Source organism: Chlorocebus sabaeus, chromosome 10, assembly GCF_047675955.1.
Source record: "Chlorocebus sabaeus isolate Y175 chromosome 10, mChlSab1.0.hap1, whole genome shotgun sequence".
In the NCBI taxonomy this organism is placed as follows: Eukaryota; Metazoa; Chordata; class Mammalia; order Primates; family Cercopithecidae; genus Chlorocebus; species Chlorocebus sabaeus.
In genome coordinates, this window is record NC_132913.1 from 73,312,723 (window position 1) to 73,321,131 (window position 8,409).

Consider the following 8,409-nt stretch of genomic DNA (forward strand, 5'->3'; position numbering starts at 1 on the left):
TGTTAGAATTCTTTTTTTTAGAATTTTATGCGTTCTTTATATGGTTTTATTGTTTTGTTTTGTTGTTGTTTGTTTATTTGTTTTCCCGAGATGGAGTCTTGCTCTGTCACCCAGGCCTGGAGTGCAGTGGTGTGATCTTGGCTCACTGCAACCTCCGCCTCCCGGGTTCAAGCGATTATCCTGCCTCAACCTCCCACATAGCTGGGATTTCAGGTGCCCACCACTCTGCCCGGTTAATTTTTGTACTTTTTTAGTAAAGACGGGGTTTCATCATGTTGGCCAGGCTGGTCTTGAACCTCTGACCTGGTGATCCGCCTGCCTCCCAAAGTGCTGGGATTACAGGTGTAAGCCCCCACACCCAGCCCATATGGGTTTTATTATAAATCCATTTTATTAAAATGTTCTTGAAATCTTATTCTTTTTAGTCTTTGCTTTTTACTTAATGATATTTGAAGATACTGTAACTTGAAATAAAAGATCAAAAAACAGAACAAGTAAAAAAGTGATTTTTGAGACATAATAACCTAAAATTCTGGAACAAAATTAAACTCACATTTCAAATGAAGTAATTTGTATAGGTGTACTTCACCTTTCTTTAAAAAACCACTAGTATCAAATGAAGATCTTCAAAAAGTGAGAGGGCTTCAGACAGTAGTTTTCATAATGAAAGAATTAGTAAGAGGAAGCAGCTTCTTTCACCTTTCCAATTCTTTTTAAGTCAGACATTTGTGTTACCCTAACTATAACTTATACTTTGAACCTTCAAGACACTAAGAATGCTGGCTTTTACCTCTTATTTTCTATAATCTGGTGTTGAGTAGACTCAGCCATTAAGTCATAAGAATCATCTATAAAAATGAATATCATATAAAAGTAATGAGTAATGAAATAATTGCATGAAAAATCATAGTGATTATTAGTATTTTATTATAATATTCTAAATATGTAGTATTGGTTTATTATACTTTGCCCTGAAGACAATTCTAGAAGATTTGGTTTTCTGAGCTAAAATGATTTTTCTAATGAGAACAAAAGAACAATAAAATTATGCAATCAATTCCTCTGCCCTGTACCTCACAAAAAGAAAGACCAAACAGAAATAATTTGTGTTTGACATTAGCTGCTTAATGCAACCAGTAATCTCAAATTTTAGAAAACCATCAGTTTTCAATTACAAACAAGTACAATATGGTGTTGTTTTATTACCAAGAGTTATGTTCCTATGTTGCATTACAAAATCATTGCCCATTGGTTTAACAAGTGTTTAAATAAGAGGCTTTGGAATCACATACTTGGGTTTAAATCTTAGCTCTGACATTTATAGCTGGTTGTTTGTGGATAAGTTATTTAAACTCTGTGTTTTAATTTCTTCATCAGCAAAGCTCAAAAACAGTCTTGTACTTACCTCATAGTACACATTGCACAGCCTCAGTGAGTGTGTTATCACTGATAAAGATCTATAATGAGGCCGGGCACAGTGGCTCACGCCTGTAATCCCAGCACTTTGGGAGGCCGAGGTGGGCGGATCACAAGGTCAGGAGATCGAGACCACGGTGAAACCCCGTCTCTACTAAAAATACAAAAAATTAGCCGGGCCTGGTTGCGGGCGCCTGTAGTCCCAGCTACTCAGGAGGCTGAGGCAGGAAAATGGCGTGAACCCGGGAGGCGGAGCTTGCAGTGAGCTGAGATCCGGCCACTGCACTCCAGCCTGGGCGACGGCGCGAGACTCCCGTCTCAAAAAAAAAAAAAAAAAAAAAAAAAAAAAAATATTTATAACGGGCTTACCAACAGTACTGACGGAACAAAGTCCTATGAGATACTGGTGGTCATTTCCAGGCCTTCAGTAATTTCCCAGGTAAGAAAATGAGACATTTAAGAAATATCAGCTACACAGTTAAAATCTGGAAGATTAGGGCTCTATCTCAGATCTTCCATCTGTAAGTGTACTATCCTAATCCACATCCTGGTTTATATCGTGACGGGCATCTTTCTCCAGCTTGCCCTTCTTTTCTCCTCAACTCCACCCCACCATCTTCATCATCACTATTGACCTCATCATCACTGTCGTCATCATGATTACCACCTGAGCCAGGAGTTACTCATTTCCAACTCTGTGCCAGACACTGTATTTGTTATTTTACAATGATTACCCCAATGTTTCTCATAATAACTCTGGAAATGTTGGGTCATTGCTGGACACTTGAGAAACTGAAGCTATAAAACATTTAGGTAATATTTTTCAAAGACTTTGAGCTATTGATTGATAAAACTTGGAGCTAAAACTGTTTTTTGTAATGTCAAAGCCCAGGAGTTCTTTTAAAGCAGCTTTAGTGAGATATAATTCACATACCATAAAATTTACCTATTAAACCATTCAATTAAACAGTTTTTAGTTTACTACATTAATAATTTTTTAAATTTTTATAAAATACATATAATATAAAAGTTGCCATTTTAATCATCTTTAAGTGTACAGTTCATTTATCATATTCACAAAGTTGTACAACCATCACTGTTCTTTATTTCTAAAACGTTTTTATCACCCCAAACAGCAACTCTGTAATGATAAAGTGTAACTCCTCATAAATGCCCTTTATCATGTTGAGAAAGTTTTCTCTTTCCTAGTTTTCTGAAAGGTAATTTTTTTCCATGAAAAGGTGTTGGATTTTGTCAAATGTCTTTTCTTTTTTAAATGTAATTTTATTGCCTTTTTCTTTAATCTTGTGTTTTTTAAAATAATTTTGACTTTTATTTTATATTCATGGGGTACATGTGCAGTTTTGTTACAAGGGTATATTATGTGATGCAGTGGTTTGGGGTACAACTGACCAATCACTCAGTTAGTGAACATGGTACCTGATAACTATCAGGCAATTTTTCAACTGCATTGATTGAGCTGATTATGTTTTCTCCCCTTAGTGCTATTAATGTGATACATTGCATTGATTGATGTTCTTATATTGAACTTCCCTGCATTCCTAGCATAAATCATCTTGATCCTTGTGTATAATCCTTTTAATATGCTGTAGGATTCAGTTTGCTAGTATATTGTTAGTGGGTTTTGCATTTAGACTTACAAAGAGCATTGGTTTATAATCTTCCTTTAATGTCTTTATCTGGTTTTGATATCAGTGCTAGATAATAAAGTACTCAAAAAAGTTTTGGCCAGGCGCAGTGGTCACGCCTGCAATTCCAGCACTTTGGGAGGCCAAGGCAGGTAGATCACAAGATCAGGAGTTCAAGACCAGCCTAGCCAAAATGGTGAAACTCTGTATCTACTAAAAGTACAAAAATTAGCCCGGCACTCTAGCAACCGCCTGTAATCCAGCTACTAGGAAGACTGAGGCAGAGAATTGCTTGAACCCAGGAGGCGGAGGTTGCAGCGAGCCAAGATAGTGCCACTCTAACCTGGATGACAGAGCGAGACTCCATTTAAAAAAAAAAAAAAAAAGTTTTAGAAACCCACCATATTGATAAGAGTATGTCAAAGGAACACAGGAATCAATTGAAAGTGCTCCCAGTGGTTATGCCGAAATAAGTTGAGCAAGGGAGTAAAGCATTGGATTATAACCCAAAGCATAAACTAAATATTCATGAGTCCATACTGATATACAATAAGCAAATTTCTGTATTATCTTTTCAGTACTCCTTTAAATCTAAAACTGTTCTTAAGACCGGGTGTGGTAGGTCAAGCCTGTAATCCCAGCACTTTGGGAGGCCGAGACGGGTGGATCACGAGGTCAGAAGATCGAGACCATCCTGGCTAACACGGTGAAACCCTGTCTCTACTAAAAAATACAAAAAAAAAAAAAAAAAAAAAAAAAAAAAAAAAAAAACCTGTTCTTAAAATACTGCATCTATTTAAAATTAAGGCAAAACAAAAAATATGATGGTGGGGCAATCATATATTTTGGAATACAAAGGCTGGAATACAAAGATATATTTAAAAATATAAGAAATATATCTAAAGAGAACTCTACAGATGTGACTATTTTCACATGTAAACCAATGTTTGGAGTTGATAAGTGGTTGAATTTCTAATTCTGTGAGAACTCTAACTTTGGTTAACTTTCTAATTTTATAGCATATTTAATTATCTCTTAATTGTAACATGCTAAAGGCAATAAAAATTTCAATCCTCCCTATTAGTTTTATCCTTTCTAACCTCTTCACTAGAGGTTTGAGTCAATTTTGCTCCCCAGAAGGTGTTTGGCAGTTTCTGGGGCCATTTTTGGCTTTCACAACTATAGGAGTAGAAGTTATGCTGATGTTCTTTGAGAACAAAAACATACGTAGTGAGTAGAAGTCAGGTTTGCTACTAAACATCCTACAATAAATGACAACTCCTAACAACAAAGAATTACCTGGCCCCATATGTCAATAGTACTAAGAATATTGAGAAACCTTGCCCTGGATTTATAAGTCTGTATTCTCAGTTACCTCAAATGAAAGCTTTATCAAATATTTTGCCATTATATAAGACAAATCACCAATTTTCCAGTCTTTATTTTACCAAATAAACAACTGACCCATTATTAAGGATTTTCTTAGTGCTACACTTTAATTTTGGGACCAATCTTTGTTTGTTTGTTTGTTTTACATTTTTTATTTCCATAGGTTTTGGAGGAACAGGTGGTATTTGGTTACATGAGTAAGTTCTTTAGTGGTAATTTGTGAGATTTTGATGCATCCATCACCCGAGGAGTATACACTGAACCCAATTTATAGTCTTTTATCCCTCACCCCCTTCCCACCCTTTCCCCCTGAGTCCTCAAAGTCAATTGTATCATTCTTATGCCTTTGCATCCTCATAGCTTAGCTCCCATCCTGTATCAGCCTGGGTGTACTAGCATATAATGAAGTGTACTTTTAAATAATGAAGAGCCATACAATAATTTTTAAATCTTTGTTTACCAGTCGTATTACGTGTCCATTTTAATATGGATAGGAGACATTAAATGATCATAGTGACAGGAAGAAGAAAGAACGCTGAAGGTCTTACACCAGCTATAAGATACTGCAGTCCAAAGCTACCTTCTTCTACAGTTTGTGGCAAGAACTAACCCTGTGGTGGCCACCAAACTGTGAGTAGGGAAAGGAACCATAACTATACAATGTTTCTGGAAGTAAATAATCATCAAATAGGATTGAACATATACAATTTTACATCATTTTTTTTAGTTTCAACTTAATATTTTGTTCTATAATTGTATACAATATTTTACCTATGTTCACACTATTATCACATAGTCTTCAAAATCGGTGTTTTTAGTGTCATATTATTTGATAGAATAGACTAACACCACCTCAAAAACTATTCTCCAGTTGAGGTGTTTAGATTTTTTTCTGCTTTCTGTTAGCTTACATGTTGCTTACGTCAGTAACAATCAGTGTTAAGTTACAGTAAAAATATCCTAATGTCAGGAAGTTAAGGTAACAAAAATGTATTTCTTTTTCATACTATGTACATTTCCAATGTGATTAGGCTGTGGACTCTGCTCTACATCCTTCTCCCTCTGGGATCCAGGCTGACTGACCAAAATCTATCTGGAATGTTGCTGATTGTCATGGTAAAATGAGAGGGAAAAGAAACTCCGAACGATTTAATACCAGTAATAAAAATCTCAAAACAAGAAATGACATGACATACATCATTTCTGTTTATAACTCATTGGTCAGATTTAATCACTTGATACTATGCAAACAAAAGAGCACTGGAATGTACAGTCTTACCATGTGCTTAGAATATTACAATGCTGAGACTTTAATGACCACAAAACTTCCAAGCAGCCCATTTCATCACAAGCCAGGAAGCCAAGGAGGAAAAAAAAAAAAGACGGTTTCATGAGGCAGGCGCAAAGACTTGCTGCTTTGTACAGTTTCAGGATTTGGTGTCCTGCATCCCAGCCACTCCAGCTTTGGCTAAAGTGAGCCAAAGTACAGCCTGGGCCTTGGCTACAGAAGGCATCTCTTATGAGGTTGTGGTTAAGCTGTCAGCCATAAATATGGTCTCTGAAAATAAGACTGGGACCATAGGATCCAATCTAAGCACCCTCACATGTGTCTTAGCAGGAAGTTATTTTTCCTCACGCTGTGGGTCATCTCATAAGACTGCCCATGACCTGGTTTCTTCTAGAAAAGTGGAGAAAGAGAGAGAGAAAGACACTGGGGGAAAGTAAAAACTTACATGATTTGATCCTATAAGTGACATACCACTACTCCTGTATTCTATGGGTCACACAGAACAGCCCTGGTACAATTTGAGCAGGGGTTACACAATGATGTATAAGGCCCACAGGTGGAATTATTGAGGGTCGTCTTTGGGGGCTAACTACCTCAGCAAAATACATGAGTTCCCATGAAGACAGAAGAGTAGATATTGTTGTATGAAAAGGTGGTTTACCTTTTTCTACACTATAAAGCAGAGTCATCAGCTGAGACTGAGGAAGGCAAGACACTTGTTAGAATTTTGTGGCAAGGAATGAATGTTTAAATGTAAAGCTTCTTAGAGACTGGGAAGAAAATAAAGATCTGTGATAGGATTGCCATAATATGCTGAATGACCACTCATTCTTGGTCATAAATTAAGGTATGACCGGTTATCATAATGTGTTTTTCTCCAACCATGTTTTGTTGTTTGTTGGTAGGCTCAGGAAAAGTGAACTACTGAATTTAAACAAGGTACAGGTTTTGCAATGAAAATGCAATGGGAAAAAAGTTATAAGGAAACCAAAAGTATTTGCCAATAAACTATTAAATACAATCAAATAATATGTGTCATGGATAAATGCTAGGGAGTAGATATCAAACAACAGAATAATGATCAGAGGGTGAGCTACTTGAAATAAAATATTTGTAAGCCTTCAGGGATGTATCAATACTTTATTTATTTATTTACTTTTTTTTCTTTGCAGTAAGCTGACATGTTTATTTTATACATATATTTATTTATTTATTTTTATTATTGTACTTTAAGTTCTAGGGTACATGTGCATAATGTGCAGGTTTGTTACATATGTATACTTGTGCCATGTGGGTGTGCTGCACCCATCAACTCATCAGCACCCATCAACTCATCATTTACATCAGGTATAACTCCCAATGCAATCCCTTCCCCCTCCCCCCTCCCCATGATAGGCCCTGGTGTGTGATGTTCCCCTTCCTGAGTCCAAGTGATCTCATTGTTCAGTTCCCACCTATGAGTGAGAACATGCGGTGCTTGGTTTTCTGTTCTTGTGATAGTTTGCTGACAATGATGGTTTCCAGCTGCATCCATGTCCCTACAAAGGACACTAACTCATCCTTTTTTATGGCTGCATAGTATTCCATGGTGTATATGTGCCACATTTTCTTAATCCAGTCTGTCACTGATGGACATTTGGGTTGATTCCAAGTCTTTGCCATTGTGAATAGTGCCGCAATAAACATACATGTGCATGTGTCTTTATGGCAGCATGATTTATAATCCTTTGGGTATATACCCAGTAATGGGATGGCTGGGTCATATGATACTTCTAGATCTAGATCCTTGAGGAATCACCATACTGTTTTCCATAATGGTTGAACTAGTTTACAGTCCCACCAACAGTGTAAAAGTGTTCCTATTTCTCCACATCCTCTCCAGCACCTGTTGTTTCCTGACTTTTTAATGATTGCCATTCTAACTGGTGTGAGATGGTATCTCACTGTGGTTTTGATTTGCATTTCTCTGATGGCCAGTGATGATGAGCATTTTTTCATATGTCTGTTGGCTGTATGCATGTCTTCTTTTGAGAAATGCCTGTTCATATCCTTTGCCGACTTTTTGATGGGGTTGTTCATTTTTTTCTTATAAATTTGTTTGAGTTTTTTGTAGGTTCTGGATATTAGCCCTTTGTCAGATGAGTAGATTGCAAAAACTTTCTCCCATTCAGTAGGCTGCCTGTTCACTCTGATGGTACTTTCTTTTGCTGTGCAAAACCTCTTTAGTTTAATGAGATCACATTTGTCAATTTTGGCTTTTGTTGCTGTTGCTTTTGGTGTTTTAGACATGAAGTCCTTGCCCATGCCTATGTCCTGAATGGTACTACCTAGGTTTTCTTCTAGGGTTTTTATGGTTTTAGGTCTAACATTTAAGTCTCTAATCCATCTTGAATTAATTTTCGCATAAGGAGTAAGGAAAGGATCCAGTTTCAGCTTTCTACTTATGGCTAGCCAATTTTCCCAGCACCATTTATTAAATAGGGAATCCTTTCCCCATTTCTTGTTTTTCTCAGGTTTGTCAAAGATCAGCTGGCTGTAGATGTGTGGTATTATTTCTGAGGACTCTGTTCTGTTCCATTGGTCTATATCTCTGTTTTGGTACAAGTACTATGCTGTTTTGGTTACTGTAGCCTTGTAGTATAGTTTGAAGTCAGGTAGCGTGATGCC